This window comes from Marmota marmota, unplaced genomic scaffold (genome assembly GCF_001458135.2).
Source record: "Marmota marmota marmota unplaced genomic scaffold, marMar, whole genome shotgun sequence".
Lineage (NCBI taxonomy): Eukaryota > Metazoa > Chordata > Mammalia > Rodentia > Sciuridae > Marmota > Marmota marmota.
Genome location: NW_025999869.1, coordinates 15,235,707 through 15,261,342, shown reverse-complemented (window position 1 = coordinate 15,261,342; position 25,636 = coordinate 15,235,707).

Genomic DNA, 25,636 nt, shown 5'->3' with positions numbered 1-25,636 from the left:
AATATTTTATCAATATGTACAGTTATTTTCTTTAAAATATTATAAAAATACAAATTTGTAAACTTTTATTCTATATCTAATGGGAGCTATTAGCATACTATATATGTATATTATGTCAATAAAACTATACAGCTATTTGTAGATATGTATGAATATTATATAAAATATGTATCTATAGATGTATATAGACATAGAATATTTACATCTATCCTATACTAATAACTCAACCTTGCTTTTCACTTCTAACTTAATTATGGCCAATATTTTATATCATTAAATGTGGAAAATACTTTTTTAATCTTTATAATATCCTTCACATAGATATAGGAAATTTTTTGACTCAGTGCCCTGTACTTGGAATTTGAGATTCACTTACTTGTTGGTCATAACATTGGATTTCTCATATTTTCCATCTTCAGTTTAAGTGTTAGCTTGTCCCTTTGAATGCTCTTCTTAAATAATTATTTTTTGGACAACTCTTGGCTACATAGATTCACACTTTACTAGGTTTGTCCTCTTGTCTCTTGATTTTGTGAATATAGATAAGCTGGTGGAATTTCTTTACACTACAGTAAGTTAACTAAAAAGTTTTATATAGACCTTGTCCAAGGAGGGTAAAGGGGGATCACCTGTAAGTTCCTCATAGAGAATGTGGACACGGTAAGAATGGTGCTTTCATTTAAAACACTAAACTCGATTGCATGATCAGTGTGATTCTGCAACATGTATGCTCAAAAAAATGAGAAATTATATGCCATCTATGTATGATATATCCAAGTGCATAAATGCATTCTACTGTCATATATAACTAATTAAATAAAAAATTTTAAAAAGTTTAAAGAAATAAAGACAGTGGAACTAATTCCCACTTGAAAAAAAATAAAAATAAAAATAAAACACTAAACTCAGGATATGCCTGCAGTGGCCTTCTAGCACCTGCCACCAGTGAGCTGACCTCTGGCCAACCCTTCCTACCCCAAGAACAGATCCTATGTGCAGGTCTTCTATGTGGCTGCTCAGTTTCCTACAGACTCATCATAATTTGAAGCTACTGCACACTTTGCCCAGGATGAGAAATTATTCCATAAAGGCAACAGAACCTCCCAATATTTTTCCTTTCTCTTTTAAAAATAGCAAGTTTGTTGAGATAAAATTCACATACTATGACATACTTCATTAGTTCTGAACACACTCATAGAGGCGCACAGGCATCATTACTGTCTAATTTTGGAACATTTTTATCATCTCCAAAAGAACCCTACTTATTCTTTTCCCCCCTGACTCTTGACCATACCAATTGTTCTTTAGTTCTGTAGATTTTCCTATTTTGGACATTTATATCTTAATTATTTTTATAAGGATACTATGAACAGTTGTACACACATTTTTGGTTGGCATGTATTTTCAATTCTCTTGAATATATATTGGAAATAGAATTGCTAGGCCAGGTAATAACTCTTATGTTTATGTTTTTTACAATCTTCTAAACTGTTTTCCATAACAGCTACTAATTTACAATCCTCCAGCTCTGTATGAAGATGCCAATTGTTCTACAACCTTGCCAACACTTGTTATTGTCCATCTTAGTGGATTTAGCCATCCCAGCAGGTGCAAAATGATATCTCATTGTGATTTTGACTCTCTTTTCCCTAATGATTATTGGTATTGAGCATCTTTCATGTGCTTATCATGCATCACATGTCTTTTTTGGAGAAATGTTTATTCAAACATTTTGCCCATTTTTAAAATAAGGTTGTCTGTTTTGAGTAAGTTGTACTTGTTCTTTACATTCTCTGGATACAAGTCCTGGATCAAATGTATAATTTGCAAAAATTTCCCTTCTTGGGTTGTCTATTCATTTACTGAATGAAGTAATTTTAAGCACAAATATTTTGACAAAGTCTAATTCATATGGGTTTCTTTTCCCCTTTTTTGTTTATGCTTTTGGTGGTATATCTGAGAAAACATTGTCACATCAAGGCCATGAAGATTTACACCTGCGTTTTTCTCTAAAAGCTTTATCTCTTTAGCTCTTATGATATATTTTTAGTTAATGTTTGCATTTAGTGTGAGATAGAAGTCCAACTTAAGGGTATTTTTGTTGTTGTTGTTTTGCATGTGGGCATCTTGAGGTATCAGCATCATTTACTGAAAATTATGTTCTTCTCTTACTTGTTTCGACAGTCTGGTTTGTAATCAGTTGACCATCACTTGAAAGTGGATTTCTGGATTTTTAATTTTTTTCCATTGATCTCTATGCTTATCCTTATGCCAGCACCACACTGTATGTATTACCAGAGTATTGTAGTTTACTTACAAAGTGTGTGTCTTCTGACTTTGTTATTTTTAAAGTTTTTTGGCACAATTTTTGGTCCGTTCCATTTCCATATGAATTTTAGGATAAGTTTTCTGACTTTTTTCAAAAAGCTAGCTAGGGTTTTGATAGAATTTTTTTTTTTTTTTGCATTTGATCTATAGGTCAATTTGGGGACTTTTGACATCTTAACAATGTTAAATGTTGGAATCCACAAACATATATATCTTTCCAGTCCCAAAGGGAGACACACCATATGATTACATCTGATGGGACATAATGGATTAGGGTGGCTACATAGGGAACAGAGAAGAAGCAGAGCTTAATAGGAGCAAGGAGTTGGGGGCTGGTGGCAGTGAAGGGGTAGCATGGGGCAAGGTTGTAGGCAGTGTTCAGTATTCTTTCAACAGTAGTTTGTAGTTCACAGTGTACACTCATATCTCATTGGCTATTTATTCATACGTATTTTTATCTTTTTGATACTATATAAGTGGCATGTTTTATTAATTTCAGTTTTGAAATGTTCATGGCTGGCATATAGAAATCCAACTGATTGTTATGTATCGATTTTATATCATGTAACCTTGCACAAGTCATTAGTTTTAATAGCTTTTAGTGGGCTTCTTAGGATTTTTCTGTATTCAAAACCATATCATAGGCAAATATGGTGGATGTCATTTTATGTTTTCCTTTTCACTATGATGGATTTTCTGTTTTGCTTTTTTTTTTTCTTGCCTAATTTCTGTGATCCAAACATCTAGTTTAATATTGAATAAAAGTGGTGAGGGCAGCATCCTTGTCTTGATCTTGAGGGGAAAGGAATCAATCTTACATCACTAAGTAGGATTTGGTTGTGGGTTTCTCACCTTTTCTTAAGCTGTGTCTTCACCTGAAACTTTTGTTTGTTTGTTTGTTTTTCACATCTTGGTATCTAAAAATACTTTCTATCAGTAAAGACCAAATACCCTTCCAATCTGGAATCTTCAATAACTTGTTTATATTGTCTTATGAAATCCCACTTTTAACTTCAGTCCTTTGTACTGTGAACCACCTTCTATCTCACCACCAGCCCCAGAAAAGTCTCTGAAGGCTAACAACATTTGCTTATTTTTGTGTTCAGAACCCTGAGTACAAAGAATTGGCAGTAGGTGCTTATGTCCTTTGAGTGAATGAATAAATGTCAGTGGTCTATAGAAGTATGATATGTTGCTTATCTGGGATCTTTAAATTTTAAAGGAGGATCAACCTAAAATGGATTGATCTTGAAGCTACAAAGGTATCGTCAAAAAACACAAACCAGGTTTTTAGAAGAGCAAATGACTAGAAAGATATTTCAGCAGAGGACTTATAGACGGAAAAATGAATATATGAATAGATATACCATTCTACCATTAAAGAATGTTATTAAAATTCTGATTAAAATACCACTACATGCCTACTAGCACAGCTAAAATAGAACACAACAAAAAAAATTTTAAACCAAGAAACAGAAAGAAAACTGACAATATCAAGTGCTGAGAAAGATATGAAACAATTAGAACTGTCATATATAGCTGATGGGAAAACAAAGCATTACAGTCACTTTGGAAAATAGTTTGGCAGTTTCTCATAAAATTAAATATGACTTTGCCATATGATCCATAAATCCACCTTTTTTTCCTGAGTCTATATATAAGTGAAATAAAAGCCTATGTTCACAGAAGCCCTGGGCATAAAGGTTTATAGCAGCTTTATTCATCATCACCCCAAACCAGAAATAGCCCAAATGTCCTTCAAATGGTAAATGGATTAACAGTCTGTGAAACATCCATACAAAGGAATAAAAAGAAATGGACTACTGCTCCACTAAAAAATATGGATGAATTTACAGTGCATATGCTGAGTGAAAGAAACCAGTCCCAAAGGGAGACACACCATATGATCACATCTGATGGGACATAATGGATTAGGGTGGCTACATAGGGAACAGAGAACAAGCAGAGCTTAATAGGAGCAAGGAGTTGGGGGCTGGTGGCAGTGAAGGGGTAGCATGGGGCAAGGTTGTAGGCAGTGTTCTGTATCTTGATTTTGGCAGTGGTTATAGAGCCAAATGCATTCGTTATAACTATACACCACAAAAATGAGTTTTATTGGACACAATTAAAACAACCTCATGTTTAAAATATAATATCACTTATGGCCATTTTGGACAGAGGTGGGACATGGAGTCTGAAGCATCATGGAGTACAGGACAGCTGACTTGGGTAAGTGTGGATTTTTGACCTTGTTCCAAGGATCTGCAGCGATTGGTAGGCTGTCAGTGGCAAGAGCTGGTGAAGAACAACTTAAATTTTCAGGATTTAAGGACAGGTTAAGTGCCAGGAAGAGGAGCTGGCTGTGATGATGCACACCTGTAATCCCAGCAGTTAGGGAGGCTGAGGCTGGAGGACTGTGAGTTCAAAGCCAGCCTCAGCAACTCAGCAAGGCCTTAAACAACTTAGAGAGACCCTATCTCTAAATTTAAAAAAAAAGGCTGGGGATGTGGCTCAGTGGTTGAGTGCCCAGTAATCCACCCCCCCCCCAAAAAAAAAAGAAAAAAAGAAAAGAAAAAAGTCATTCAGAGTAGAAATGAAGTTATGGGTGCTATTTTAATTGTGAAATGTTTGAAAAAAAGGGCCAACCAAAGCTTTCTTCTTAGGAATAAGACTAACATGAAGGAGAGAAATGACATAAATAATAGAATCAAAAATTTTCTCAATCAATGACTTGTCAGTAGCATTATAGTGTTCAGAGAGAATATCATTGACTATCAGACATCTTGGTAGGATGCTTGTTCTATGAAAGTCTTTGCGGGATTTAGCTAAGGGTAACAGGAAGGTAGACAGAGGTAGACGAATTGCAGTTCCGTCTTTTATGATCGTAGAGCCTTTGCAGAATCATTGTGTTTTTCTGAACTTTAGTTACCCTATAACTCAGAGCTAACAAGCACATATCTTTCAGTGTTGAGGGAATTCAATGAAATAATACAGTAGAGTTGAGAAAAAGAATAAAACATTTTTGTTCTGAAATGTATCATCACCGTGTTCAATAATAGCCCAGAGCATCATTCCTGGCTGATAGGAAATATTTAATAACTTGTAAACATAACATCTCTACCTGTTATAGGAATATGAATATGTTTCTTTTTTCAAGATCATGCTTATATTTAATTTTTCTCTTGTTAATATCTCACCAGTAGGAGATTATCATGTTAAAGAAGCATCATCCAGCCAGATGTGGTAGCACATGCCTGTAATCCCAGCAGTTTGGGAGGCTGAGGCAGGAGGTCTGTAAACTCAAAGCCAGCCTCAACAACTTAGCAAGGCCCTAAGCAACTCAGTTAGATCCTGTCTCTAAAATATAAAAAGGGCTGAGGATGTGGCTCAGTGGTTAAGCGCCCCTGGATCAATCTCTGGTACAAAAAAAAAAAAAAAAAAAAAAACATCCTGCTATCATCCTGTTCCTAGAGTACACAGAGAGGGGATTGAAAGAGAAACTTCATATTCCCAGAAAAACAGAATTTTTTTGTACTCAATACAAAGAAACTTCAAAAGCAAGAGCTGTGACTTCCTCCCTCCAGAACTAGTTAACCTGTGGGATATTTGGTAGATGAATTCTGTGCCACGCTTGCTTCTTTTCTCTGCACCGAGCCAGGAGACAGCAGCTGTTCTACAAGCTCCCTTCCAGCCCAGAAAACCAATCTCCCTGCACCAGGGGGGACCATAAAAAGCGGGGAAATGCAAATGTCCAACATTGATGAGTTTTGCCAGCTGTTGTTCTTCCAGAATCGATGGATTGGCCACTTGAGCCGCAGAGTGTTGCATAGACTCAGGCCTGTTTGTGTGTGTTTGTTTTGTTTTTAAACAAATAATACTAAACAATATTTTCCAGGTCAGACGTCAAAAAAATTTGAAAAATGGGAGAAGGGTATAAATAAAGAGAGGAGGGAGATAATAGGCAGCTTTTGGACTTTCCCTGAAATTATGTTTGATTGGTTCTTTTAAGTATGTCATCGTAAACTCAACTGATTTCCCAGGCCAGCCTCATCATGGTCACAAGTGAAGAAGCAATAGGGATTAGTGGTGAGCACAGGCCTGTTTTTTTTTGTTTTTTTTTTTTCCACTGCGATGAGATATTTCAGCACAAAAACGTTTTATTCTTTTTCTCAACTCGACTGTGGAGGAGAAAGTAGAAAATGAATGGATAATGATACAACTTCAGAGACCTGAGCCCTCCTGGTCACCACCCTGGAAATGGGACAGACTACCCAAGCTCATCCACATCTGACATCTGACTTGAGTGGCCCCTGGGCCCCTCCAGCAGGCTACAGCTGGGCAAAAATGTGAGGACAGAAATTCTAGATAGTGATTCAAGACACACTCCCTCCACACATCTTGATTTTGATCAAAATGCTGATGAGTTTCATGATGGTAACTGTTTTTCTCTGTTTTTGGAAGTGGGGGGCAGGGGTTACCAGGAATTGAACTCTGGGGTACTCAACCACTGAAGCACATCCCCAGCCCCCCTTTTTTTTAAAAAATATTTTACTTAAAGACAGGGTCTCACTGAGTTGCTTAGCACCTTGACTTTGCTGAGGCTGACTTTAAACTCATGATCCTCCTGCCTCAGCCCCAGAGCAACTGGGATTACAGGTGTGCATCACTGTGCCCAGCCCAGGCTGGTAATTCGTTCCACTGTGAAAAAATAATGATGGGAACAAAACATAATGCATCCAACACTAGTTTCAGTTAATGGCTAGCAATATGGTCCTCTTCTTTGGACCTTAGTTTGATGTGTTTTGTAGAATGCAGTACTAATTTTTGACAGAGATCCATGTTAGAAGCAATATCAATTATGTTAGAAATAACCTCCTTGTGACCTTTTAAACTATTATAAAATGGTATTGTGAAATAGTAATTCATTTATTAAAACATTATTTTTAAAAATATCTTTTGGTTCTGGAGATTGAACCCAAGAGTGCTTTACCATGGAACTACGTGCTTGGTTCTTTTAAATTTTTTTTATTTTGAGATAGGTTCTTGCTAAGTTGCTGAATCTGGCCTTGAACTTGTGATCCTCCTGTTTCAGCCTCCCACACCACTGGGATTATGGGGGTGTGCTACTGCACCTGGCTGAAAGCATTATTTTAGCAGCAAAAGATGGAAAACAGACTAAATGTTCTTTAATAGGGGTTTGTCACATAAATTATATCTGAACAATACTATGGGGCTGTTAAAAATCCGAGACAGTTATATAATACCAATATGGAACCTATGCTAAGCTTTAGAGTTCAAGTGAAAAAGGAAAAATATAGAAAGATTTACATTGCTTGCTTCCATTGTATATATATATATATATGCAATTTAATAAAAAACAACTTAAAAAAAAAAACTGATGGATAAAACAGAAACAGTCTTTTCCAAAAAAGTTGTGGTAGGGAAGATGTACATTTGTTCAGGAAATGTCATGGCTAGTATGTTTTATTTTGTTCTCTTTCCATCATCTGCCTCTAAGAGACCACAAACTGGCTTCAGTGGATTGTCACAGACTCTACTATGCAGCATAACGTAGTGACAGAAAGTATTCATTTTTCTTGACAAACTTAACAGGACTCTACTCACAAAAGCACAAGTGGATTCCATGGCAATTCAAGTGCATGGGACTCGCTGGTAGCTGTGTTATTCTACCTACTGAACCCTCCGTCCCTTTGTATCTGAGTCACACTCTTGGGATGTGCTCATATCTGCAGCAGCATTCCTGGTACACCTGTTGTTGGTTCACTTCCCCAACTTGGTCCTGAGTTTGGCTCATATGTGATCCTGTCTAGTGTCAGCTCTTGATTGAACTCACTGAATCAGTATTTCCTAACAGCTCCTTGGATGTGCCAGAGGGCTCTGCTGAGAATATGCACCTCTTTGAGGACAGAGATGATGGATGATTTTATTTTTACTTTCCCTCAGCCAGATACAAATATTGACATAAACATGAACACACACTCTCTTTCTCCCTCTCTCTCTCTCTCTCTCTCTCAAGAGAAACAAAATGGCCACCACCTCTGTGGAAATGTGTTCTGTTTACGCCCAGTAATCTGACTATGGATTGACAAACTCCATTTCCAATATCACAGATATTATTACTGGAGATGAGGGAAGAGGAAGAAATTGCTTACTTTGGGTTATTTTATTCTCTAAGTGAGGAAAACAGAAAAAAAAAGTAGAATTTCTAATCAGTAGGGGAAATATAATCTAATAAGTATTATTGGGACATTTGATTGATCATCTAAAAGTTTCCTATCCCAGCTTCACTCCTTTGACTAAAATGTTTGTGGCTAATAAACTGCAAAGAGATCCCCATGGCCCCTCCTTCCTCGTGTCATATTGTCTACTCATTTTCACTGTGGCCAGGGTCAGAGGCCTGCTTCTAACCACTGAAATGTGGCGAGGAGATGTGGTTGGTATACATGATGATTTGTGTGATCACGTAAGCATGGGAGACTATCTTTCAAGAGTCAGCCTCCCTCCCTCTCTGTCTCCCACTTGACTTTCCCTTGCTTATACTGTCTAATGAAATAAGATGCCATGAATCTCAGAGCACCAACCCGAAGGAGCTGGGAAATGGGTCCTTCCCCAGCTGAGTTTCAGTTCTGGCCAACAGCTTGGTGGAAACTTGTAGAACCCCAAACAGAAGACCCAGATGAAATAGGCCAGACTCCTGATCCATAGAAGCTGTGAGACAGTCTTTGCCTATTGTTTTTTTTTTTTTTTTTGGTTGCTAAGTTTGTGGTAACTTATTGTGCAGCAATGGAAAAATAACACAAAGTTCCATCCGGAGTAATTAATTCAGTGTAAAACAATAAACAATACAAATCACTGGAAGAAAATGGAATGACTGCTTTTGTGATCTTGAAGTACAAAAAAAATTCTGAAGAAGAAGCAAACCTTAAAAGCCATTTAAAAGATGTCTGACAGATTTAACTATATATCCATTAGAAGACAAATTGGTGCAGTCTTATTAGCAATAGAAACCCAAATTTCCAGCCTACCTACCTACTTTTGCCCGTCTTGGTGCCTGAAGTCATTCCCCAGTTACACCCACATACGTGCACAGCCATTTCCAAATAGAAAAATCTAAGAAATAACCAAATTTTTCATTGGTAAAATGTTTAGTAAACTCAGGTGTAACTTATATGACAAACCATTCAGCTATCACAAAGAATGCCTTCTGTCTGTAAGTCATGATAAGCAATGACTTACTAGCTCTGCTACGTGAGAAAATAGCAATGTTCAAACCATTTATACAGCTAATTTGCTCCAATTTTTTCGCAAAAGAATATATTGTAATAAGAAAAAAGTGGTGTGTGTGTGTGTGTACACTTATTGGATGAGAGGAGTGTGCCTGGTTTTCACCTGAACCTAAGAGAGAGTCGGCACAGGAAGGAAGAACTACTTGTGGGTCCCTGCAAGCACATATTCTAGAAAGAAGCAACTCAGACGAAGGAGTCAGTGACTTTCATTCTCAGGAGCAGGAAGCTTGGAAACAGAAGGCCAGGGAAATGGCAGGGATTAATCAGATTTGGAGGTCGGGCAGTCAGAGAATCAGTGTGTCCTCTTGATTCCTGACTCAAATAAAGCAAAGAATCCATAAATGTGCCTGATTCTAGTACAGAAACTATTTTCAGTGAAATAAACTAACAGCAGACCCTGGCTAGGCACTGGGCTAAGGAGACAGGGGAGTAGAAAAGAAAAACTAAGAGTCAGTCTCTCCAGCAGACAAATTAAAAAATTAAATTTAAATAAATACTGAATGCACGATCAGTGAAACTCCACATCATGTACAATCACAAGAATGGGATCCTAAATTAGAATAAATTATACTGCATGTACATATACTATGTCAAAATACACTCTACTGTTATGTATATCTAAAAAGAACAAATAAAAAGTATTAATGCAAGAATAGAAAATAATAATATTTATGTGTCCTTTGAATTCAAACTTTTTGTGATGATCTGATTCTTGGATTCTAAATCTATCATTGTACATAGAATGAGATTCTTACTGGATCTTCCAACTATATTTTAAGGGTGTCTCATTAATCCTACTACAGATGGGACTAAGTGAGGAGAAACATTTTTTGAAAGAACTTGGAACATGGTCTCAGGTTCTGGGTTTATATGAGGGTAAAACATGGATGCAGAAGATTAAAAACGTTGAATCTGGCTATGGAGACTGATTTTTAGACACCTCAATCATTCCAAAAGAGGGTTCATTGTCTTGCATCAAACATGCTCATTTCTTGAATTCCTCATCTCAGTAAATATTTTTAGCACCTCTTATAAATCTAGACCATGGTTCTAGAGGGTGGGATATGGTAAATGATTAATCTGTTTTCATTACTATAAGAAAATACCTAAGACGGGGTAACTTTATAAAGAAATGAGAATGATTAAGCTCACAGCTTTAGAGGCTAAAAGTCCAAAATTAAGTGGCTCATTGGTTTAGCCTCTGGTGGGAACATAATGGTGGGTGGTATCATGGCAGGAGGGCATGTGAAAGTGAGAGAGAGAGAGATATGTCACATTACCAAACTGGAAGTCAGAGATCAATTCAGGGGTGACACTTGGTCTTTTATAATACCACGCTCTCATGAGAGTCAGTATTTCTGAGAGCAGCACCCAGAACCCTGAGGACTTTCTACTGGGCCTTGCCTCTTAAAGTTCTGCACCATCTTCCAAGCCTCTAGCTCATGAACCCTTGGGGGACGCACTCAAACCACCTTCCAGTCAGTGATGAGATAGATGGACACATTCACCCTCAGTCTCAGAGCATTCTGGAAAAAAGACAGAAATTCAGAATGTAACAAATATATGAGCAATGCAATTTAAGGTCTATGGGAAAAAGTAAAGGCAGGACAAGAGGACAGCAGTGGACAGCGGGGTGCGATGGTGGAAGGTACTTTTAGTACACCTGAGTCAACTCTCTGAATGGGAGGTATTTGAGCATAGATTTGAATAAAATAGGAGAGGATCCTGGGAAGATGTGTGACAGAAAAGCATTAAGCAGAGGGGTGATTGAGAGCAGAGGAGGGGACAGGGCCTGAGATTGCCTGGGTGAAGGAGCAGCAAAGGCTCCAGCAGGGACCCTCAAGGTGAGCAGGGAGCAGGTCACGGAATTGAGGTCCAAGGGGTGGGCAGAGGCTCCATCTTGGAGAGCCTGTGGAGCATGATGAGAAGTTGCAATTCCATCCATCAGGAAGTCCTTGGAACATTTTCAGTAGACAAGAGGTGGGTTCTAATTTATCTTTAGAAAGATAGATTTAACTGCCGTAGGGAGAACAGATGGTACACGAGAGTGGCAGAAGACAGCAGTTGGGAGACTGTCCCAGGTGATAGAGAGGTGCTGCAGGCTTGGGTGGGTGCAGGCAGCAGAGGTGAAGACAGTGGCTATGTATTAGAGGGAGAATTTATGGGATTTTCTAATGGACTGGATATGTGAGGGAAAGTGAGTGTTGACATGTTTGACCCACGAGTTTTGAGTCTAAGCAACTGGGTGGTGTCAATCATGAAGGTGGAGTAGAGTAAGTCATGGTGCTTCTCTGCTTAAACCCTTGCTGATTTCACATCTGCAGCAGGCTCCTCTGTTGGCCTGTGGCCCCTCCCTGATCCAACCCAACCCACCCATCAGACTCTCCTGCTTGCCTTTCTGCCCCACCCTCCTGTTTTCCTGCATCCCATGCTGCTTCTCACCTGTGCACCTTGGCAGGCTCCTTAGTCTCCTCATTCATGCCTCAGCTCCAATGCGACTTTCTCCAGGAAGCAGTTTCTGATCTCAAATCGGATTAAGCCTTCCTCTACAGTGATGCCTCTTTGATGGGCTGGGCTGTGGTCAGGGGTGGATATCATATGTCATTTATCTTTGGGCCAAGCATAGTGCCTGGCATGTATGGAATTGACGGGTGCAAATAGCATCTGATCGAAAATGATGCAGGCATACTGATACGCGCACAGTGCTCGGGAGATTCTGAAATTACACATTTAACCCAGGTACCTTTGACGAAAGTACTTAAACGAGTGAAAGGCAAAAGCAAGACTTAACTACAGACGTGTGTGTGTGGTCTTCTGAATCCTGATCTTTATCTTTTGCATGCTGAGACCATGTCTGGAAGTTCCAGCAACTGACAGTACCGGTTCTGCTGGAGTTGGTTGGGGGCTCTAGGGGGAGGAATCTAGTTATAAAAATGAGAAGAGTAAGTGCAGATGAAGGATAGCTAGTCCCCTTCTTGTGCTTCCTTGATAACGTCCTGCCCCAAGACCGTTCCTCAGCCATCTCTCCTAGTCTCTCTGTCCCTTTAATTCTGTTTGTAGTCTAGACCACAAGCCTGAGGTACATGATTAATGCCCCTCCCATCAGCCCTCCTCATTGCCTTTAAACATAGCCATACTACCACTCACCTAACCCCGACAGAAAAAAAATATGGTCCTGTCACAATCTTGTGGCAAGCTAGATCTTCCAGCATTAAATCCCCATTAAGAGCCTCTGTGAGTTTGATAGCAGCTTTAGCTGTTGGGTCCCCCTCCCATCCTCTTTAGGATGCAGCTAAGGCTTTCCTGCTGTTGGCAGGGACAGGGCTGTAAATACAAACCCTCCTCTGCCCTGTCCCTTCAGGAGCAATCACACTGTGGACAATGGGGAGTGGAAAGTGCAAAGCCCCTTTCAGGGAGGGTGGCCTTGGGGGCTAGAGCCACGTATGAAATGCTTTCAAGTCAGGCAACGCCATTTGATCCTAACAGGAATCTTGTTAAAAGAGGTATTTATTATGCCCATTTTAAAGATAAGGAAACCAAGTTCCAAAGGTTTGGATTAGTTTTAATTAAGACTCCAGGATTCAAGAGAAGACCTCTGTCTAGGAGTCTAGAGACCCTGGGAATATTCATTTATTACCAAGGAATTTTATCTTTCTTGGTTTTCCCCTATGTGTGGCAGGCTTTGAAGTTCAAATTTTAGCTCTGACATTTCCTAGATGGATGACCCTGAGGAAATTAGTTATCCCTCCACCAGTATCCAATGCATTTTAAAAACTACACAACACAATGGCATATATGAATATTAATTTTTGCTCAAGAAGTATGGAGTGTGGTGATTCTGCTGATCAGGGTGAGTTCAGCTGACCTTGCCTGGGCTCACTTATGGTACTGGGGTCAGTCAGGAGGATCAGTTGAGGCTGATCTCAGCTCCTCTGACTTCTCTCTACACCAGGGGCCTCCTATAATACACCAGGGTAGCCAACCTCCTTTTGTCTTTCCTTCCTCTGTAACAAAGCACTACCTTCAGGGCAGCAATATGAACCATTAAAAGACTACATCACCCAGCATTCTTTGCAGCCAGTTACATTGGCCAAGTAACCAAATTCTGGCAATAAGGTGTAACTGAAAATACTATGTAATATTTTTAGGAAGTCTCCTTAAGAAAGAGGTTTAGTTCTTTTGTCCTTTCCCATTTTTATTTCTTGATGCCTGGAACATGAAGGTGATGGCTAAGTTTTCAGCAGCCAGGATGGACTTAGGAAGTGACTGTGAGGATACCTACATGAGGTTCATCAGGATAGGCCAGGTGATGCTACAATAACAAAAAATTCTCCAATATGTGCTTTTATAATTCTTTCCTCAGTAGAATTCATCAAAGAACCTGGACTAACTAGAGTCACTTTATCATCCAGGCTGATGGTGGCTTCCTCTTAATACATGCTTTCAAGTCACAGTAGTAGGTGGATGGACTGTTAGGAGTTGTGCACTAACACTTAAGCTTCACTTAGAAGTGATACATGTCACTTCCCCTTAGAGTTCATTTGTCAAAGCAAGTTCCATGCCATTCCAGAATTCAAAGGGGGAAGGAAATACAGTGCAATCATGTTCCTGAAATGAAAGAAGAAAAAGATTATTAGGGAAAAGAAATAATGATTTCTGTGCTATGTGCTGGAATGAGGAGTAGAAAGAAGGTACCTAAATTCCTAGTGACTGTGAGTTTCTGTGCCAGCTCTGGACAGCCCCCTCCAGACTTCTCCCACTTGAGAGAATAAATCTTCCTGGGGTTTAAACTATTGTAATCTGAGGTTTTCTATCACTTGACCCAAATCCAACCTACCAGGTGTCCCCCTCACTATTCCGGCATAAGCACAGGTATTTTTTTTCCATAGCTGTTGTTTTGATGAATGTAAAGGAGAAGGATGTGCTTGAGTCTTTGATGCCGGCCACTCTTCCAGCTGCTTATGCAGGGAGCAGCCTCGGCAGTTCCTGACCTATTCCTTTCCATGTGTGTGTCCTGCCATCTTGCCACCCTTCACATGAGCGATTGCATCAAGGCCAAAGGCACCTGCCTGTGAGCTGAGCAGACCACTGGCCACAAAGTGTCCTGGCCTGAGGGCTCTGTCCAACGAAGGGCTGCATCTTGGGTGATGGCTAGGTGAGTGAGTGAATCAGACCCTCCCACTCAGGTTTTGAATCTGAGACACAGAGAGGGCAGGAGAAAGAGTCTGAGAGAGACTATATTATGTGGCTGTCAGTCATGGAGGATCTCATCCCTCCCCCAGATCAATAGGAGAGTTTTGAACTCAGAACAGGTGTTCACTTCTCTGTGTTGGTTCTGAGGACTTTTCTGCTTTTCTTTACTTCTTTGTGTTGCCTTACAATTAACTCTCTATGTCATCAGAAAAATTAGAGCCTGACCAACAGTGTATATCCTGTGTTCTATTTGTATTTACTGGTGGTTTTTAAAAAATGATTCTTATTTTCCTCTTTCACTTAACGGTACTTGTGACCATCTTTCCATGCCATCAAATATTCTTTTGCAACAACATATGAACTGGTGGATGATGTCCTATTGTAATACTGTGTTTGGCAAACATTCCTCTAATGTTAGACCTTTAGGCCATGACTCATAGTTTGTTGTTGTTGTTGTTTGTATATTTGGTTTGCTCTTAATTACAACATCAAGCACATCATCCTTGGAGTTAAGTAAATGCAATGATTTATGGTATTTGTACAGGTAGGAGTCTGATCAAATATGGGGTAAGAAGGGAGGCATTTTACACCAAGGATATGGCCCCCCAAAGCACAAAGGTGTGAAGTAGCAAAACACAAGGTATGTCATTAAGTAATCAAACTCAGCTTGTTGGTAGACATAGAGACCATGCAAACAATTTATATACTTGAGTGCCAAGTTAAGTTGTGGCCATTGACAAGGGTGCTTTATTTCTGTGGATTTTGTTCTTGGACATGAAATGTAGAGTGTCACAGGGTAGATGACTCTTGTCTTCTCCAGGGCTGGTAGCAGTATTTAAGAGAGGGTCAGCAGAAGTCATATGGACTGTTTCTCACTATGTAATCACTAGGAAACAAACCATCCAAAATCTTTATGTCCTTTGTATTGTGCTTTTTGAGAGAAATTGTGTTTTTGATCAGCATAGAAATAGTCTTAAAATAGGCAATATATTATCTAGAGAATATACTATCATGGATTAATACTATCTGTGTCAATCTTTCAAAATATTCTTGGACTTTTTTAAAAAAACTTATATACAGTGTTTTATTGGGTAGCCCAAAGAGCATAGATAAAACAGGATGTAACATTCCCATTTTTCAGATGAAGAAACTGAGGTTAGGTGATAGAAATAATCTATCAGAGCAAGAACACTTTCCAAGCTCACCTGAGATCACCTCTGCATTTTTCTAGGAGCAAGAATGTGGCTGAGCTAAGCTGTTAGTCATCATTTCACAGTCTTATGTGAGGGAGGTGGGCCAGAGACCCCTTCTTATTTCACAATCCCATTTCCTTTTCCTTCCCTACAAGGTCATCCAGCCAGTTAATAGCAGAGTAGTTATGAAAGGGCAGTTCAGTGTTTTCCAATAAACATGTAAAATCTCTTGCCTCACATCCTTCTTGAGGAACTTCTTAGATTCTACCTTGTGTAAAAATCACCCCAGGGATTATTAAAGATGGGGAGGTTCTGCTGGCCCCATCTTCAGACCCTCTAATCCAACTTAGCTAGGGTTATTTTTAACAGATTTCATGGATAATTATAATAAAGATAGTATATGGAATACACTTTAAGTAACGCTAACACTGAGCATGAGGTTGGCTTTGTCTCCTTTCCAAGTGTGTCTGCTATTAGAAAAGCCACCCAGCCCCTCCCTGTGATAACCCCTTATCAGTCCTATGTGTTTTGCAAATTGCATTTGCTCTTCATTTATGGACAAACCAGGTCAGCATTGCCAGGCCAATAAGAGCTGGATTTTCCCTGGCCTCATGCATCAGTGACACATTTGCCAGCCTCGGCCCAGTTCCGACATCCCTGCAGTCGGCAGTGGTTGATGAGGATGCAGGGTGCACATGACTCGATTTGCAGAGAGCCGGCTAAGCTTTCAGGGAAGTCAATAAGAAAAATCTCATTTTGATCTGCAGATTGGGCTCATTTGATTTGGAAGACACTGGTGGCAAAAGAAATATGGGGCTTGGGGATGTCTCTTTCAGTCCCTCTCTGACTGTAATCACCCCTAAGAAGCCATTTTCTCCACCTATCTCTCACTGCCCCCCTCTCCACAGATTCAATGTGTCAGCAGGTGGAAAGAGAGAGAGAAAAGCAACCATCACTCTCAGTTGCTCTTGGATGTTTCTTCTATCCCAATTTATAGAGAGGATAAAGTGTCAATCAGCACCACTGACCACTCACCCAAACCATTTATTCCAGGGCTCCTAAGAAACTGATTTCTTTGTGACTTCTCTCATAGGGCTGTGACTTTCACCTTGTAGAGGTGAAAGGGAAAAAATAAATACATCATTATACTTTACAAAATAGCTCTTGGGTCTGAGAGGTCTGTGGACACATGTGCATGTCACGATGGCTAAGACTCTTCCTAAATACCCCTTGACTTTGTTGAGATCCATTTCTTCTTCCTCCTATTCCCCTCACATCTCCTGATAGTACTGTCCTTTCTGACCTCCCTGCTTCTCACCGTTATCCACTCAGAAGCAGCCTGAATAATCATCATGCCCCACCACTCATTACCACCCCTTGGTGGCTTTGCATGATGCAAGGATAAAGAATAAACCTGTGCCATCAGATGCAGTAGCTGCCAGCCATGTGTGTCTGTGAAGATGTGCTCTGTCTGAGGTAAGATGAGCCATAAGTGTAAACCTCAGATTTCGGAGATTTAATGTGGGAAAATTGGGTCCAAAATATGTTTACTGTATTGATAACATAATATTTTAAGTCCATTGGGTTAACTGAAATATATTCTTAAAATTAGCTGTTTCCTTTGACTTTTTAAAAGTCACTGACATAGGTGGCCCACTTTGTATGCCTGCTGGACCTTGCCAATCTGAGCTCTTGAACATAGCTTGCTTCCCTGTTTCTCTACTCCTCTTGCAACCTCGACTTTGGCCATATGAATTTCTGTGGGATTTACTGCTCACCCTCCTGAAGCTGGGCCTTTGACAGGCAGTCCTTTTCTTCCACCATTCCTCTTTCATGAACTCTTGCTCAGATGAGTTGAGTATTCCCTAATTCAAAGGTCTGAAATTCAAAATGTACCCCAAATCTGAAACTTCTTGAGCATTAATGTTATGTCATAAGTGGAAAATTCCACACCTGACCTCACATGATGGGCAGCAAAATGCCTGTGCACTGAGAGTATTGTATAAAATTACCTTTGCTGTACGTGTACAGATGTCCATGAAACATGAGTCAACTTTATATTTAGATGTGGGTTCTCCTCCCTGAAATGTATCAAGTGTATGTAAATATTCCAAGATCTGAACAAATCCAAACCTGAAACCCTCCTGCTCCCAATCCCCTGGGATAGGGGATACTCAATCTGTATAAGTTTCCAGGTCTAAGAACTCTTTCTCGACTCCTTGAGTTGACTGCCTCAGTTGTCCCTTATTTAATTCCAGAGAATCTCTGTTCTTTCTCTGTTTTTTTAAAATACTTTCTTCTTCCACAATGCTTTGATTTTACTTAAAAAAATTATCATCAATTCCACTAAATTGCAAGCTCCACGGAGGTAGGCGTTATGTCTCCCTTGTGCACTTTTGTAAGAGCAGGGAGCTGATGGACATTTATTATTTGAGACAAAACATCTTAGTAAATAAGCTCAGGAATTGAAGTCCAGAGCAGGGAGATTTTCTATCGAAGGTCACAGGAGGAGTTCATAGCAGGTCAGTGCCATCCAGCCAGGACGCCAATTTTCTTCTTTCAATAATGTATAACTTTGGGAGAATTTTTAAAACATGCCGTCGACACAGATCTAGACTGGCTGGTCTAATTCTGCCTAAGAAGGTGAAGACAGAGCTGATAACTGATGCAGAAGCTTGCCAAACCTGGTCCTGCCTGGATGGCTCTCCAATCTGAGGACATTGCTTCCCCAGCTACCCTGATGCAAATACTTTTTACTTCTGGCCCTGCCACATAGGGGATGAGTAGGGATAGAGGAAGAAGTGACAAGACCATGGAGATCTGAGCTATATACAGGTGGAGCAGCCATGTAGGACAAGCTGACTCAGGGCTTAGATGTGCTGCAGCCGGACGTCCACCTGGATTACAGAGCCAAGGTCATTTTCTGAGATGCTGGCACAACTGTTCCTCACGGTGGCCTGTTTCTGAACAGAACAGAACAGGAAGTGTGATTTTTCATCACAAAGCCTCCAGGGTCCTGGTATCTTCCACTGCCATACCTGCACCTGGGAGAAACTCCTTTCTTACACAAGCAGTACACGACTCCAAGCACTGGCCAAGTAGACCGTGTGGTAGGTCCTGTTGGAGAAAGTAATCAAGGAGAAATCTCTCTATTTTCTATATGATTTTCTACTGTAATTGAGTCCCAACTTTTTTTTCTTATTCTATAGCCTAAGATCAATGCAGGAGAGTTGGCAAACAGAAAAGCATAAAGAAGGAATACTTTCCCCAGGACCCCACCACCTGAAATAATCCCACTTTTTTTCACTGTTTATGCTGCTGAGAAGTCTTTTTAATATTTTATTCACTTACATATTTGGTGAGTGATGGTGCAAGGGATCAAACCCAGGGTCTTGTGCATGCTAGACAAGTACTCTACCACTGATTTATTCCTAAATCCCTTGCTTACATCTTTCTATAAAAGTAAGATTCTGTATCATTTAGTAGTATCTTTTAAAAAAAATTTTTTTAGTTGTAGATGGACACAATACCTTTATTTTATTTATGTGGTGCTGAGGATCAAACCCAGGGCTTCACACATTCAAGACAAGCACTCTACTGCTCAGCCCCAACCCATGTAGTAGTATCTTTACACACACACATGTAGCAATTTTTATGTCAATATACTCTATTTAGTAATATGATTTTTAAAGCCTGCTTACTATTCCAATATATTTAAAGCCTCTCCATGGTCCTCTATTATTGAGTATTTAAATTGTTTCTAATTTTTCAGTATTATAAGTCACTGGACAGGGAATTCTCATAGGCACATATCTCTGATGCCTTCCAAAGGAAAGGATAAATTTGTAAAAGTAGAATTGCTTACTGAAGATGATGCATATTTTTAAGGATTTTGATATCTATTCTTAATTAGCCTGCTAAAAGTTTGTACACAGATTGGTTTTCAAAGTCTCCAAGTCTTCTCTACACAAAAGTCTTCTCCTGTTTGAAGTTCTACCATCTGCTGTCATGAAACTTGTTTCTTATTAGATTGATGTACCCAAAAAGAAGAAATTGCAAGGAAAAAAGTCAAAATAAAATGAATTCTAGACCTCAAATCATATTGATGTCATGTCTGCTTGTCTCTAGATCCTTAAAAGTGACCTTTTCCAAAGGATTCCATGAGAAAAGAGTTCTGTGGTCAAATAGTTTTGGATGAAGTTTCATGTTGAAAAGTTCTGTAGAAAATTTGAGCAAGTTCAACGCTGTTTAAATCAGTGTTTCTTTCTCAATGTCATTTGACCACTGAATTAAAAAAAAAAGCAAAACAGAAATCTACAAATCTTACATGGTACTTACTTAGAGAAAGGCTGGTCTAGAGTGAACTGAAATGGGGACATTGGAGGTCTCTGTGTGTTTCTGCTGACATTTTTTCTTACAACTAAGTGCTTAACCACAGGGAGTAGCACTAAGTCAGTTTGAATTCTTGTGCTCCTGGTCATGTGACAAAACAGAAGTTGTCTCTGAATCCTTCAGGTGTTATGGAGCTTTACAGTTAGCCAGGAACATTTCTGCTGGGCAAAGATGGGAATAAACAAACTTTAAAAGCTCTTTCTGTTCCTCCTTTCCCACCCAAACAGGTTTGCTTGTGACCATATGCCTGCAAATAAGGTGTCTCTGTCTCATCTTCAGTATAGGTGGAAAGCCATTATTGTTATCTGTTTCATTTCTGCCCTCAACTATTCGAAGATTCAGATGGAAATAAGGTAATGGTCTACTTTTTTTTTTTAACTTTTCTTAGGGGACTGAAATGGAGCAAATTATATTCCATGCATGTAAGACTATGTCCAAATGAACCCCATTATTATGTATAACTATAAAGCACTAATAAAAAGACTGAAAACAATCTTCTCCTGGGTTAAGATTTCTTGGAAGGAGGGAGTCAACTTAATATGAAAGTCAAACAAATTGTTATGTGCCCCAATTGTCTGAATTTCTCAAATAATAGAGGTCTGCAAACCACGTCACATTTTTGTGGTATTATTTATTTAGCATTTTTCCTTAAATTGATATGGGTTTTTCTTTAGCTTGTCCTCAGTGATAACAAACATCCACAGAACTACAGATTAGCAGTTTTCTCTTTTTCTAGTACATATTAAAATGAATACATGACTATTAAAATATCACAAGGTTTGCTCTGGACCTCCTAAAGTCTTGTGTTGGCAAACATTTTCTGTAAAGAGTCAGATAGTAAATATTTTAGGGTATGTGGGCCATGCAGACGCAGTCACAATGCCTCAACTTGTTGTAGTGTTAACGTAGCTGTAAGCAGCTGATTACATACGGGCATGGTTTCTGTTCCAATAAAACTTTTATTTACAAAGACAAGAGGAGGGCTGGATTTGGCTTATGGGCTGTAGTTAGCTAACCCCTGCTCTAGATGAAACAAAGAGCTGTTTGATTATTTTACTTTCTAAGTGATCATTTTGGTTCATTAGGTATAATCTAAAGGCACTAACCTGGGCAATAATTGAACTGCAAACCCTCTTATTTACTTTCTACTTTTTTTTTATATAGTTACAATTTTGAACCCCATGTCTCAGATTTCAGGATGAGATGCATCACCCTGAATCTCATAAGACTAGCATTAAAATAAAAATCTGGAACCAGCCTTTGCAACAAAAGAATAGATACCCTGCGACAGTCTCCTAATCTTCTCTCACCTTCTTAATGAACTTCACAGGGATGCTCTGCTCAGTGATTTTTACCCTTGCAATATTAGTCTTCATGATGGGGAGGGGGGATCCACAACCCAAGCAAACTGAGATACTAAATTATTGACACATTAAAATTTAAAATGTTAATTAGCAGAGGCCCTTATCTGAGAGAAGCAAGTTTGCCATTAATTCCAACCTCGCTGAATCTAGACTTCTATGCATCTGTTGTTTGAGTTACTCTAAGATTTATCCAAGTTGCTTCAAGATTCCCAAGCGCTTTTAAAGCTCAAAACATCCTGGGCATTAAAGAGAGCAAAGATCACCTATGCTAGCCTCTTGCTTAGGCCATATCATTGACTTTTGTAGACAGGAAGATTATACATATGCACTCATATAGGTATGATAAGCCCATTTCTACTCACTGTTTTCCATCCTAGAAACCCACAAATAACCATGCATCTGAGTAACATTTTTTCATGTTTGCAAAGCTTTTCCAAGTAGATAGTCCCATTAAAGGCTTTCAGTAATTCAGGGAGCTGAGAATTATTATCTTCCTTTTACAGATGAGGTTAAACCTGGAGCAAACTACCAGTCAGTCTTTAAAGAAGTCCTTGGAACCATGCTAGCCAGCTCCCACCTGGTAGACTGGGATTACCACACATCCGCAAGGTGTACCTTGGGGTACCTGCTCTGCTGCTCTTTGCTTACCATTCCAGGTCAAACCCCAATCCATGTTTCCATCTACCAAAGGGGTTTTAATGGGTTGCATTCAATGAAGCCTTGCTGGTCAAGGCCAACTCATCTCTAATACTGATGATGAATCCCTCTCTGGACTAATTTAGCAACTAGTTACATCGACTCCAATCTCCTAATTGATTCCCCCAATTCTCTATCCATTGTTTTCTATACATCATAGCTGTTTCTGATATATAGAGAAACTCAATACAACAAGTACTGGCAGAATTGCTAAGCCAACTTTTAGTTACAAAGAATAACTGGAGAATTAGAGAGGAGGATCTTAAAGTAGCATCCACTGATGAGTCCATTTTTTAATTTGCAAAATGCCTGAAAACTTTCACCCACTATTCAAGAATGTTGTAACTAGAAAACACCTTAAACATCACCTAGTTCAACTTTTACATTCAATGGACAGGAAACATGGGAGAAACATGCACAAGGTAATGATTATCAATGATCAATAGCAAGATTAGTTGTTATTTCTTTAATGCTTTCTAGGTACCAGGTACTATGCTAAATGCTATAAATGCATATGGTAGATGGACATATCAACTGAGTCTTGGTGAGAGAAGTGGCCTTGCCTGAGATCACCTGTGTGTGGGTGGTGGAGCAGGGTGTGAAGCCAGGCCATTCCACTGCAGAGCAAAGTCCAAAGATATGCTGAGGTTGGCACTCTTTGGGGTTGAGAAGGGATTTCACCTCCGTGGTTGTCCTTTCATAACCCAGAACCCCAGTCTGGACACAAGGAAAATGTTAGACAAACCCAAATTGAGGAAAATTCTATGAAGTGCCTGACAAGTATACCTCAAGATGGTCAAGGTCATCAAGTACAAGGCTCTGATGGTCTCAAAAGCCATCAGAGATAAGAGGAGGCAGTGTGAGCAATAAATATAATGTGAAATGTTGGATGAGATCCTAGAACAGAGAGAAAGGTCCTTACGGGAAAACATGTGAAAACTGAATTCAGTGTGGAGTTGAGTTGATCAGTGTTCCCGTGTTGGCTCCTCACTTGTGACAAATGTAGCATGATCATGGAACTGTTAACCAGGGGGAGATCTGGGAGAGGAGCATATGGGGAACTTTCTGTACTTTCTTCACAGCATTTCCATAAATCTACAGTTATTTCAAAATTGGAAAATGAATTTATAAAAATAAAATCAAAACCTGGATTAGGCTGCAGGTGGATGATCTCTGAGGGTTCTTTGCCAAGCATCTGTGTAATGGAAGCTGGAGTTAGGGACACAGTGAAGGAAACTGAATTGAGTTTGGTAAGAAGCCTGTGAGGTGACCTCATGAAGAGCATTTGGATCTGAGCATGGCGGGTAAAGAACAGGGACCTGTGGCCACAACAGCTCCTACAAATGTTGCAGGGAACAAGTGCAGGTTCACTTCCATCAAGAGCCATTCATTGGCCATCTACTTGGTGTCAGACTGATGCCAAATGTTGCCCAAAGAATGCAGAAATGAGTCATATGCCACCTCCCTTCAAAGAATTTATATTCTAGTCGGGATGGAGAGAGGGGAGTGGAGAAAGCAAAACTACCCTTTGAGACCCTGTCTATTCTTGCTTGGTTTTCTTTTGTTTTCACAATAAGGATGATTCTCTACTTTTTGGAAAAAAATTAGCATGACTGCTGATTAGCTATAAGTTTTTTTATTTGATTTGAATAATGTGTCTTGCTTTTGAAAATGAAGGACAATGAGACCAACAAACTTCTCAAACTTTCTATTCAGGATCCATCATGTCCCAAGCTCTAACCCCCTAAAATGGTAAATCTGGGCATGATTGTACATTAGACTAGCCCAGAGACCCCCAAAATAAAAAAAAAATCAGTGCCCAGATCTCACCTCCATGGACATGAATTTAACTAGTCTTGACTAGTCTTGAGTGAGGCCAAGGTCCTGACATGTTTTAAAGCTTCCCAGGGGATTTCAGTGTGCAGCCAGGATTAAAACCCACTGAGCAGGCACTTTGCCCAGAGAGAGTTACTGAAGGCACCAGGAGGAAGAAGGAGCAGCAGAGTTGGAGGTGGGTGTAGAATCATCTGGAGGGGACTCTTCTGGCCCCAGGTGGGCAGATCCCTCTGAGCCAGCGAACAACCAGGAAAGAGGGTGCACAGAGCTGGACTGGGAGGCTGCAGTCTCACGTCTCCTCAGTAAAACTTTTTAGAGTGGCGTTTGGGATCACTGGCTCTAATTATCGGCATATCCATTGCTCAGCAAATTCCTCGCTTCCTCTGTGCTTTCTCCCTTGAACATTTCGGAGGACTTGTTTCGAGTCAGCCCCACGCCTAAGTGGACACTTGTCAGTTATGCACCCGAAAGGTGTGTGAACAAGCAGCTTTGTCAGCTAAAAAAGGAGGCTGACTTCTTGCATTTAAAATGAATATTGACTGGCAAAGAAGGGGGAAGGAGGAGGAAAAAATCAAAAGTGAGAAAAATGGCTGACTCAGGTCAACCCAGATGCATATGGTGCGAAATAACATCATTAAGAGAGTTTGGCCAGGGGTTGGAATTATGCAAGCGCCGCTTTCAGCAAAACCTAAGATATTTGGGGAAATTGTTCTGGAAACATCAGTGTTATAAGGTTAAAAAGAACTGGAAGCTAACCTGAAGTAGTACACCTGATACTTTAGAGTACTTTAAATAGAAATGGCTATTACTACAAAGAAATGAATGAGTGATATGTTTTTTGAGACTTCCAAACTGATAACCCCCAATCTTTTGAGCCTGGTAAATCTGGGTGCAAACCCCACCTCCTCCACTGGGTTATTAATGTCTCTGAGCCTCAATTGACTATATCTGCAGAGCGGGCTTGTCTGCCCTGTGAAGTGATTATAGAACTGAATGAGAAAATTTGGGTCTAGAAATCAGTGACTTTAAATGTTGCAAAGTGGAAATGACAAGGACAGGTACCAAACTCTGGCTCCCAGCCCCAGGCATTTCTGTTTACCTCAATCCCTCATCTTGCCAGAGGTGCAGGAGTGATGGGTAACCTGGTCTCAGTAGTGTACTGTGCTGTGGCATGAGTGTATGATTTCCAGGCTTCCCCCATTCCCTGGGTTCATAAGAAGAACTGCCTGGCGGTATCCAAATATTCTTCTGTGAGAGAAAAGGATCTTAAACTTGCACACTTACTCTGTCTGAGAAGAGCAGGAGTGAAAATCAAATTTCATGTCTG